This window comes from Symphalangus syndactylus, chromosome 14, assembly GCF_028878055.3.
Source record: "Symphalangus syndactylus isolate Jambi chromosome 14, NHGRI_mSymSyn1-v2.1_pri, whole genome shotgun sequence".
NCBI classification, from domain to species: domain Eukaryota; kingdom Metazoa; phylum Chordata; class Mammalia; order Primates; family Hylobatidae; genus Symphalangus; species Symphalangus syndactylus.
The window spans coordinates 57,659,708-57,672,631 of record NC_072436.2 but is presented as its reverse complement, the minus strand read 5'-3'; the positions used below and the strand labels follow the sequence as shown (position 1 = coordinate 57,672,631).

The 12,924-nt window shown below is 34.2% G+C and overlaps 1 protein-coding gene across 1 annotated transcript in view; it reads right to left on the bottom strand.

The window, feature by feature from the left end:
- Window positions 1–6,264: 6,264 nt before the first annotated feature.
- LOC129462114 (uncharacterized) overlaps window positions 6,265–12,924 on the bottom strand; it is a 60,473-nt gene continuing 53,813 nt past the window's right edge. Inside the window, exon 7 of the transcript XR_010115453.1 lies at window positions 6,265–9,206. The gene's annotated coding sequence lies outside the window, so the exon portion shown is untranslated. The remainder of the gene's footprint in view (window positions 9,207–12,924) is intronic.

Here is a 12,924-nt window from a genome sequence, read left to right as displayed (position 1 = left end):
ACTATCTCATTTAATCTTCACAATGGCCCATGGGAAAGCAGTTATCTCCCTTCTATTGCAAGTAAGGAAACAAGTCTAAGGAGGTTAAATTTCATCCTTACAGTCATGCAGTCACTAGATAGGTAGCACGGAAATTTAAATCCAGTTCTTATTCCAAAGCCTAAACTTTTACCCAGGCTGGAGTTCAATAGTGCTATCTTGGCTCATTGCAACCTCTGCCCCCCAGGTTGAAACAAGTCTTGGCGCCTCAGCCTCCCGAGTAGCTGGTATCACAAGCGCATGCCACCACTCCAGGCTAATTTCTGTATCTTTAGTAGAGATAGGGTTTTGCCATGTTGGCCAGGCTGGTCTCGATCTCCTGGGCTCAAGCGATTGGCCTACCTCGGCCTTCCAAAGTGCTGGGATTACTGGAGTGAGCCACCACTCTAGGCCCAATTACTACTTTATGTAAAGGACTAAAATATTGGCCTAAAAATGCCGGGCTAAAAAAAGTTTGATTTGGCACAACTATTTTGTATTGTTATTTTAACAACAGCTATCAAAATTATAGCTGAGATTTACTATTGCCTGACTATTCTAATTCTGTATATACTAGATAAATCCTTGTGCATATGTTAGGCAAACTTGGAAGAAAATATACAAATTTTTGATAGTCATATAATTTACTACTAAACAGCAAATTGAATAAATAAATCAGACGTGTATGTAGCAATGAGGCTAAATGTCTGAAATGACATTGTGTGAAAAATCAAGTTGCCAATAATTTGTATGATATTTTGCCATTTATATAAAATTTGAAAATATGCAACCAAGGCAATATTTTTCTTCTTGGTATACACCCATGTATCAAAGAAGAACAGCATGAAATTATTAATATTAGTTACCTCTGAAAACGCAGAGGTCAGTGTGATGGAATGAAGTAAGTGAAGGGTTAATGAAAGGTACTCTGGAAATTCAGCTATCTCCAATCTTCATTTATTTAAAAATATGAAAACATGTAGAAATGTAACATGTGAAAATTTAATGGAAATGTGGTAGGAGACACATGTTTTACATGAAATCTTCATATTTTTCTAAGCTTGTTTCTTAAATTTGTAAAAAGAAGTGATTATTAACATATCAATTATTTGACTAGGGTTAGAGGAGCATAAAAAATGTTAACTAAAAACCATCACAGAGGAATAACTACAATGCAATTATAGCACTTAAATTCAATAATGTTAAAATTGCTGAAATTGGAAGATTCAACAGCAGCTACCAATAAAAATGCCTCTTAAAACCCATGCTATTTAAAAATCATACACATCTATCTATTCAGACATAACTTCCACATTAAAACCAATTGCAACAAGCCATCTACTAATTTAATGCAATAAGTTTCATAAAAGTAATAACACATTTTTTCCTCAAAAGCTTCAACTACCTGAAAAGGAAAGATCAAATATTTCCTTTGTCATTATCTGTATCTCCGGATAATGCTTATTTATTTATCTCCTAGTTCACTCATAGTCTCACCTTAATGTCCTATGCTTCATCTCTACTGTTTGGAATCTTTACATAATGGGGTGACTCACTCAGAATATTTTTTAATGTCAGTCTCATTTAAGAATGTTCTTGAAGTTAATACAATGTATGAATTTTACTCAATATTTGTTCTTGGATACACATCATTTATCAGTCTGTGTGAGAAAATGGGCAGATTGCATAAAACACTTCTGCTAAATATTGAAATATAATGTTTATCTGGCATAAAATAATTTGTAAGGGTTGAATTACAAGCTGAATTAGCTACTTCTTTCACAGAATGAAAAGTTTTACTTGAAAGAACGACCAACCAAATATGGCTATTCATACTCTAAATTATTTGTCAGATATATTATTTTAAAAATGAACAAAGTTAACGTGTAACCTCAAGGACAACAACTGACAGCAATTTTTGTTAATGATAAAATTTGAGTTTTTAAGTGAAAATTAAAATTTTGCAAAATGTGGAACCACATTGTGAGGGTGATGTCCTCTAACACTTCATATCTCTTCTGATGGGAATGTTGTGAAATTAAACAATGTGATTTTTAAATTGTTATATTGAGATATGTGAAATGTGGAAGTTCTGCACTACTCAGTGAACTGATATTTTCCAAACTGGTAAAATAATTATCCAAAATTCAAGGTTTACCAATAGATTTTAAGGTACTGGTGTACAAACCAATTATTGGTATAACTTCAGTTAGTTTCCTTGATTGCAAATAACATTTAAGAGACTACCACTCATTGAGTTTGAGAATAGTACCTGAGAAGGTATCTATAATTATCTGAAAATATTATTAAAATCTTTCCTCTTTTGTGAACACGTGTCTCTGTGAGACTGTTTTTGTCTTCATATATTTCAACCATTAAACTAGATGGCAATATATAGATACATTGATATATATGGCAAAATATATTGATATATATATATATCAAACTGAAAAGTAGTGGCTTAAACAAATTAGAAGTTAATTTCTCTTTCATGAAAAATTGCGAATGTAGACAATTGAGGGAATTATATAACAGCCCCAAAATTGTTAAAGACTGTATGTACCAGGCCAAGTTTATGGTATAGAACTCGTCATCATTATGACCCAATATGGAATTCCAGCTATTGTATTCCTGTTCCAAGTATCAGCTTGAAGAAATAAAGAGAAAAACAGCAAAGCAACATACCAACTATCTTTTAAGAAAGTCAGCTAAATGCTACTACAGGCCACTTGCACTTATATCTCATTACCAGGATCTAGTTTCATGACCAGCCAAATTTAACTGCAAGAGTGTTTAGAGAATGTAGATTTCATTGTGGATAGTCATATGCTGACCCAAATATTCTGGAAGTTAGCAATGATATGAAGAAAGATTCAACTTGCAGGTTTAAGCCCTGGTTCTTCTCCTAATTTACTGTATAACCTTTGTTATATTATTTAAGCTTTCTAAGCCTTAGTTTCTTTATTTGTATAATGGGACCATTTACAGTACTTACCTCATAATGTCATTATTATGATAATAATTTGAAAGAACTTAGAAAGTTATGTAGCATATTTTATTCAGTGTACAACAAATACTAAATTAAATACAATTACATATTAAAAAACATGTTTTAAGAGTTTAAAATAGCATGATATTCTAGAAGTGCTACAAGATGATTTAGATAAATACAACCTATGTTGTTCCTCACACATCATTTTTCCTTATTGAAAAGTTGGTTCAAAACATATTTTAATGCTTTTGGGAAAGAGAGAGAGAAATGCTCCAGTTATAATTTGTCAGAGAAGGGATTGTAGGAAACAGATATATCTGATATGGAGTTTTTGTTGTGGGACTGTAAGGTACAAAAATAATTTGTTAATTCTCATGGAATATTCAATATAGCTTATTTTTATAATTTAAAATAAATCAAACCATATTGAAAAACATCTCAGCCTAGTGGAATTAGTAGGGAATCAGCAATCTAGATCTTGGCATTCTATCTCCTTAAAATTTTCATTCACGACCTATGTTTGTGCTAAGTGATGAACATGAGGGGTTGATAAACAGATACAGAATACTGTGTATTGAGGCCATCAGCAGATCCATTAGTAAGTTCCCTCTTCACAGACTAGCAGGTTACAGAGCTACAGGGTTAAACAGAATGAGCTACCATTGTTAAAGTTCAAAGATGAAAAAACAATCTTTTGGAAGGAGGTGAGCAAGATACACTTCATGAAGAAACTCTAACTACAGTAGTACATTATGCATAGAATTTAGATAATAGAAAAGATTTATTCTGAAAAAACATCAAAAAAGTATTATCAAAATTGTTAACAGTGGACATATGGGCAGAATTTGTCTCCAAAAAAATTGACTTATGGAATGATTTGAAGTAATACGATACAAACATGAGCTTTTAAATTGTAGATGTCTTGTATGACAAACTAAGGATTTATATATGCCAATTACAGGTATCAGAATGCTGTTGTAATTTGATGAACAAGTAGTTTGCATGATGGAAGCCATATTTTCAGTGCATCATTCTAAAGCAGTATGAAGCAGGAAATAGAGGGCGAAGAAAGAAAGGCTATGGAGGCAAAGAATAACAAAGCCTGATGTAGAAATGGTCAAAAGTTAAAAGAATATAAATTTCACATTAACTGGTACTACCAGAAAAGGGTGGAGATTCTACCTCTTTGGAGTAAGAGTCTTTCTTGTCTTTTCAATGTTCTAATGATATATTTGGTGGCAATATATCATTGGTTTTAAAAAGACTTTTGAGCTGATGCTATTATTTATTTATATTTAAAAAATTGTCAGCCCATTCCTCTGGACAAGTAGGTCTAGAATGGACACCAGAAATCTGTATTATGACCAGATGATGTTTTGATACCAGCCCTGTTTGGAAACTGCCTAATTAGATGAATGTGAAGTGTTCTTCCACCTCTTAAGTCTAATTTCTGATAAAATATTATGTGACTTTAACAAATCATAAATGACAAAATACATTTTCATTTGTTTTAAAAAAGTGCATTCACTATGTCCTAACGCAGGGGTCCCAACCCTTGAGCTGCAAACCATTAGGGGTCCGTGGCCTGTTAGGAACCAGGCCACACATGGGATGCGAGCATCGGGCAAATGAGCTGAGCTCTGCCTACTGTCAGATTAGCAGAGGCATTAGATTATCATAGGGGCGGGAACCCTATTGTGAACTTAACATGCAAGGCATGTAGGTTGCCGCTCCTTATAAGAATCTAATCCCTGATGATCTGAAGTGGGACAGTCTCGTCCCCAAACCACCCACCTGCTAACTCTCACCCACCTCTGCTCCCCATTCATGGGAGAATTGTTTTCCATGAAACTGGTCCCTGGTGCCAAAAGGGTTGGGAACCCCTTGCCAAAAGCATAAATCTTTAAGTGTAATAATACCAATATGTAGACCTTTGTAACTTGGCTCCTAGATATATATCAATAAATAATTGTGATTTTAATTGAAATATCATAACATAAAATTTATTTACAGATAGTCCTAGGGGCACATCAGATAATCTCTCTGCCAGAGACTACTATTTCCACATAAAAATTACATAACTGAAAGATTTTCCCACACTGTTTACATTTAAATAACATTTTGATTTGAGATTTAGCTTTTACTAAGAAAGCTAATTTATTTTTTTTGCCTCAAAGTCTGTTCTATTTATTGATAAGACATATTATCGTCTGTATGACAGTTTAATCTTGTCACTGTTTGTAATTAAGTTATAATTAGTTTAAAGATGAACTTTAGTGAATCTGTAAAACATTCTTATCTGATCAACCTATTAATTTTGACCTTTCTTAGGTCAAGTTGCCACAATTTATGATTAATTTTTGTGTAGGCTTAGTCCCACAAACTAAGTGTACTATTCATAGGTTTGAATAATTTAATACTCAACAATGTGAAGATAGGTTAAGCTGCATATAAATTTATGAAGAACAAGATTGCTTTTGAAACTAAACCTTGAAAAAGTTGAAATAATATTGTAATCTTTAATGTTATACGAATAAACATCCTTCATTCACTAATGACAGTTTTTAGACCCCAAAGACACAAGAGCTGAACAGCAACTTCCTGGGGCTATTTTATCATTGTGTTTGGCAACATTATGACCACTGATATTCCGTGAGATAATGTGTCATCTGACAGGACACAGAACAGCAAGAATATTTAGTCTGTATCAGCAGGATGAATATAGTAATGTTTTTATTGTGACCATGTCACCTACAATTTGCAAATGACTGTACAAGGAACTTTCCTATTTACTGCCTCCTGCAATAAAGTAAAATGAAGAAAAATTTTAAAGCCTTACTGAAGTTTTATTTTAATATGTTAGTTAAAGGACAAAGAAACTATAGTGCAAAGATAAGACATGGAAATCAGCCTGGTAACATATTTTTAGGATATCCAACAGAGTGCAACAGGATGAGAAAACATTGGATAAATGGAAATGTCTGCCTTTTTTGCTGAGATCACATGTATATATGGCTACAGAGAAAATACCACTGAGTTATCCTTAAATGTAAAATCTAAAATTGGTGATAACAAATGCTAAACACAAATTTCTTTATGCAGATTAAAATATAACTAACAGAAAATAAAAACATCTCAATTTTTATTAACTATCAACCAAGTAATTTAATTTCATAAGGGTCAACAAAGCCAAAGACTACAGTCATTACCTACTTTACATTCTATAATAATAAAGTTTTTAATATTCCCTTGATTCACTCCACCTACAAAGACAGTCTTCTGTGTTCTAACCTTAGTATGAACAAAACACTTAATTAGTCTGTAAATGATACCAAGCAAAGGACAAGTGGTCACAACAAGTCCCTAAGTGTTTTAATTATCATGTTGGCTGACTAACTCAAGAAGACATGAAGTAACCTATTGAACTTAATTATACACTGAACTCATTTAAAGAACCATTTCTGTAAGCTGTTTGCTCAATCTTATCCTAATTTTATGTCCTCACAAATTCTTTCTTGAAGAATTAGTCCTAAATAGTCTCATATAGTAACTATCATACTATCATCAGGCATTTCAACCATCTTATTGCTGAATAATTTTTTTTCTTAAACCATAATGTATATTAATTGAAAAGAAACATGCCTTTGGACCATTCATAAGTGAAGTATTTTATTTTTGAGACAGGTACTCACTCTCTCATTGTGATGGTTAATATTGAGTTTCAACTTGATTGGATTGAAGGATGCAAAGTACTGATTCTGGGTGTGTCTGTGAGGGTATTGCCAAAGGAGATTAACATTTGAGTCAGTGGACTGGGAAAAGCAGACCCACCCTTAATCTGGGTGGGCAGAACTTAATCAGCTGCCAGCATGTCCAGAATAAAAAGTAGGCAGAACATGAAAAGACTAGACAGGCCTAGCCTCCAAGCCTACATCTTTCTCCCATGCTGGATGCTTCCTGCCCTCACACATCGAACTCCAAGTTCTTCAGCTTTGGGACTCAGACAGGCCTCCTTGCTCCTCAGCTTGCAAATGACCAATTGTGGGACCTTGTGATCATGTGAGTTAATAATAAATATATATAATTTATATATCTCCTATTAGTTCTGTCCCTCTAGAGAACCCTGATGAACACCTCATCCAGGGTGGAGTAGAGCTCACTGTAACCTCCTACTCTTGGGCTCAAGTGATCCTCCTGCCTCGGCCTCCCAGGTAGCTAGTACTACAGGTGCATGCCTGAGTGAATGTTTACGTGGCATTCGCAATATTTTAACTGCAATATTTCTCAAGTACTGTGCCAAGTATTCAGAAATACCTACTCTTGGAATTTACTCTAGAAAAATGCAACCTAAAATATGGTTTTAATTCTTTCTGATATGATAAAACACTTATTATAAGTTAATTCTTTGCATACTTTTGATGTGTGCTTTCTGTTTGTGTCTTGAAATATTTCATCACTAGACTAAAGAAAACATGTTATACATTTACCAGCAGAAAACATATCATAATAGGCGATTCTTACTTTACAGAATTCTCATTCTGAATTTTTTATTATTTGTATTTTATTTATTTTTTATTTTTTATTTTATTTATTTATTTATTTTTATTATTATTCTACTTCAAGTTTTAGGGTACATGTGCACAATGTGCAGGTTTGTTACATATGTATACATGTGCCATGTTGGTGTGCTGCACCCATTAACTCGTCATTTAGCATTAGGTATATCTCCTAATGCTATCCCTCCCCTCTACCTCCACCCCACAACAGTCCCTGGAGTGTGATGTTCCCCTTCCTGTGTCCATGTGTTCTCACTGTTCAATTCCCACCTATGAGTGAGAACATGCGGTGTTTGGTATTTTATCCTTGTGATAGTTTGCTGAGAATGATGGTTTCCAGTTTCATCCATGTCCCTACAAAGGACATGAACTCATCTTTTTTTATGGCTGCATAGTATTCCATGGTGTATAGGTGCCACATATTCTTAATCCAGTCTATCATTTTTGGATATTTGGGTTGGTTCCAAGTCTTTGCTATTGTGAATAGTGCTGCAATAAACATACGTGTGCATGTGTCTTTATAGCAGCATGATTTATAATCCTTTGGGTATATACCCAGTAATGGGATGGCTGGGTCAAATGGTATTTCTAGTTCTAGATCCCTGAAGAATTGCCACACTGACTTCCATATGTAGAAAGCTGAAACTGTATCCCTTCCTTACACCTTATACAAAAATTAATTCAAGATGGATTAAAGACTTAAATGTTAGACCTAAAACCATAAAAACCCTAGAAGAAAACCTAGGCAATACCATTCAGGACATAGGCATGGGAAAGGACTTCATTTCTAAAACACCAAAAGCAATGGCAACAAAAGCCAAAATTGACAAATGGGATCTAACTAAACTAAAGAGCTTCTGCACAGCAAAAGAAACTACCATCAGAGTGAACAGGCAACCTACAAAATGGGAGAAAATTTTCGCAACCTACTCGTCTGACAAAGGGCTAATATCCAGAATCTACAATGAACTCAAACAAATTTACAAGAAAAAAACAAACAACCCCATCAACAAGTGGGCAAAGGACATGAACAGACACTTCTCAAAAGAAGACATTTATGCAGCCAAAAAACACATGCAAAAATGCTCATCATCACTGGCCATCAGAGAAATGCAAATCAAAACCACAATGAGATACCATCTCACACCAGTTAGAATGGCGATCATTCAAAAGTCAGGAAACAACAGGTGCTGGAGAGGATGTGGAGAAATAGGAACACTTTTACACTGTTGGTGGGACTGTAAACTAGTTCAACTATTATTTGTATTTTATTATGTGTGTTTCTTTCATTAGCCTTAAAGAAATTACCAATGAGTAATAATAATAATGATGCTAGGTAAATAAGGGTATTACAGTAGATCACAACAATAGAATGCTATTCGTATATAAAAAACACAAAGAAAAAATGTATACTTTCAAAATAGATATATTTCAAAGTGAGGGGTGTTGACCGTGGATAAGGTTTTTATATAATAATATGGACAATAAATTATTGTAACTTCTTTAAAAAATATAGCCATACCTGCATCTCCTCATACATACACACACAGCATATTCATCTTCTTTTCTATTTAAACATTTTCAGTTGAACATTCATTCAGAAAATTCCCTTGACTTACAGAACAGACATCCTTGACAAACTGAAAAAAAGACAAAGAAATATTTCATACCATACAAAGACATAAATATTAAAATGTGCTAATATTTTAGAAGCACACATTAAAATGTCAAAATAATTCTCCAGAGTAGAGGCTTTGTAAATGAAATGGAAAATTATTATCCAAGCTACATACAAGAAATGATTGTCCAAGTTTTATTCCTCAAATTCTCCAAAAATATTAGGTATATGACAGTAATAGAAAAGAAAAATTATTTCCCCCCCAAAGCCAACGGACCATAAAATATATTAGCAGAGTAATAATCAATTAAAAAATCTCTTACAAACAACAGTTAACTCAAAAGAAGACAGAATTTTTACTGATTTTGTAGTGGGACCAGTTTTTAAAATTCTTCTCTTAATTCTCTAGAATTTGGGAGAAACAAACACAAGCTCAATACAACCAATAAAAGAATATGCCGAGCTCTGAAATGTATTTAGAAATACAGCGTTTTTCCTACAGCCTCTCTCTCTTTTTTCATCTTTATTCTCTCTAGAATTATCAATGAACTCAGGCTAATGTATCTATACATTCTCCTGTATATATAGACGTAGTGTTTTATATGCATATACACACAGCAACATAAAGACATTAAATACATATAAATACATTATATATACATACATGTGTGTTTATCTTTTTACAAAAACAAGACCATTAATTTTACATCTATATATAAATAAAACAATAATCACAATACTTTTTACTAATACAAATGAAATGCATAATTTGCTCATATAAATCAAGACCTTTGGATTACTATTACTTCATTATTTTCTTTGCCTTCTTTTATAAATATTGGCTTTTACTGTAATAATTAATTTAGAACTTTCCTTTCTAGTCTATTTTGGATGTTTTCTTAACATGCATTATGTACTGCATAACATTTGGGTTAAGGCTGAACCACATATACAGCCAGTGGTCCCATAAGACAGGGGCCTCCAACCCCTAGGCCACTGATGGGTGCTGGTCTATGGCCTGTTAGGACTGGGCCACATAGCAGGAGGGTGAGTGGCAAGCAAAGTGAGCATTACCGCCTGAGCTCTGCCTCCTGTCAAATCAGCAGCAGCATTAGATTTTTTTTTTTTTTTAATGGAGTCTTGCTCTGTCGCCCAAGCTGGAATGCAGTGGCACGATGTCGGCTCACTGCAACCTCCACCTCCCAGGTTCAAGCCATTCTCCCGCCTCAGCCTCTCAGGTAGCTGGGACTACAAGCATGTGCCACCACACCGGGCTAAGTTTTTTGTATTTTTAATAGAGATGGGGCTTCACCATGCTGGCCAGGCTGGTCTCGAACTCCTGACCTCAAGTGATCCACCTGCCTTGGCCTCCCAAAGTGCTGGGATTACAGACGTGAGCCACCGCGCCTGGCCTAGAGTCTCATAGGTGCGCAAACCCTATTGTGAACTGTGCATGCGAGGGATCCAGGATGCCTGCTCCATCTAAGGCTTGATGATATGAGGTGGAAGAGTTTCATTCTGAAACCATTCTCCCCACCAGCCCCATTAGTGGAAAAATTGTCTTTCACAAAAACAAGTCCCTGGTGCTAAAAAGGTTGGAGACAGTTGCCGTAAGATTTTAATGGAGATGAAAATTCCCATCAATCGGTTAGTGACATCAGAGCCATCACAGCACCCTAGTATAACGAATTACTTACATGTTTGTGGTGATTCTAGTGTAAGCAAACCTACTGTGCTGGTACTTTTTAAAATTATAATAAAAAGTTTAAAAAGTATATTAAAACAGAAAAGAGCTTAAAGAATAAAAATATAAAGAAAAATATTTTATAGTGCTTTAAAACGTGTGTTAACCTCTGCTGTTACAAAACAATCAAAAGTTTAAAATTTAAAGAGTTTATACAGTAAAAATGTTACAGTAAACTAAGCTTAATTTATAATTGGAGAAAGAAAATGTTTTAAATAAATTTAGTATAGCCTAAATGTACAGCATTTATAAAGTCTACAGTAGTGTACAGTAATGTCCTAGGCCTTCACATTCACTCACAACTCACTCACTGACTCACCCAGAGTAACTTTCAGTCCTGAAAGTTTCATTCATGATAAGTGCCCTATAAAGGTATACTGTTTTTTAAAATCTTTGATACCATATTTTTACTGTACCTTTTCTATATTAAAGTGTGTTCAGAAATGCAAATATTAACATTTACCATTGAGTTATAATTGCCTACAACGTTTAGTACAATGACATGCTACAAAGGTCTCCAGCCCAGGAGCAATAGGCTATACCATGTAGCCTAGGTGTGTAGTAGGCTATGTCATCTAGGTTTGTGTAAGTACACTTTATGATGTTTACACAATGATGAAATCACCAAATGACACATCTCTCAGAATGTATCACTGTCATTAAGCAGTACGTGACTGTATGTTTCTTAGTTTTCAAAAACCTTACTTCCCTTTTATATTATAAATTTCCACTCACAGTGTCATCTTGCATTTTTACTACATATTATGGGAAAAAATATTATGCACTGCGATTCCTTCTCTTCACCTTTTGTAACTTGATATTTCTGCTATAACTCACTTTTAATTTCATTAGTTAATTTTAAGTATTTTCCTTAAAGGAAGTTCATGGACGTTATGCTTTCTAAATTTTGACATATGCATATATGTCTGCAATTTGTCATTACACGTGAGTGTTGTCATGGCAGGTTTAGTTTTCTTGTGTATTCATAATTTTATTTCAGTAGTTATAGTTAATTGTGTTCTGGTTTCCAATGCAATCTTTGCATTTTATTAAGATTTCTTATCATACTTTGTATATTCATGTATAATTTAATTTATATTTTAAATATCCAGCTATATAAAATTTTTCTAAGGACATAACCCAAGATTTGTGATTTATTTTTATCACACATACTATAGCTGAATCGAAGATAAGAGTCTTACTAAGTTGGAATAAGAATACGTAATTTTTGGCCGGGCGCGGTGGCTCACGCTTGTAATCCCAGCACTTTGGGAGGCCGAGGCGGGCGGATCATGAGGTCAGGAGATCGAGACCATGGTGAAACCCCGTCTCCACTAAAAATACAAAAAATTAGCCAGGCGTGGTGGTGGGCGCCTGTAGTCCCAGCTACTCGGAGAGGCTGAGGCAGGAGAATGGCGTGAACCCGGGAGGCGGAGAGCTTGCAGTGAGCCGAGATCGCGCCACTGCACTCCAGCCTGGGTGAAAGAGCGAGACTCCGTCTCAAAAAAAAAAAAAAGAATACTTAATTTTTGCAGATAATTTTTATCATTTAAAAGATACTTTTATGTTTGTGCTTATTTATTCTTAGTTACATCTTTGAGACCTAGAGTTCTATCATTATTTAAGAGATGAAGGAATTAAGTCTTGTCAAATTTTAATGCAGTATTCCACCACTATAATTTCAAAACATGTAACACAGGAAAATGTAACACTAATGAAACTTACCAGTGAATAGAAGTTATAAATTATTAACCAGGGACAAGCCAAAGAGCTCTTTTGCTTGATAGCCCAGTGTATTTAATTTCATCTATAATATATATGTTGGGAAGGTTCATATAAAACTTTAAACACTAGTATTCATTAAAAAAAGATATAGCCACACTGAGTATATATTCTCTCAAATAAAACACATGTGTTCCACTTGAGCACAACCTATACATAGTCATAACCTAAACTTCAAAACCTGATTTTTCTCCTCTTGGATATTTCAGTTGAT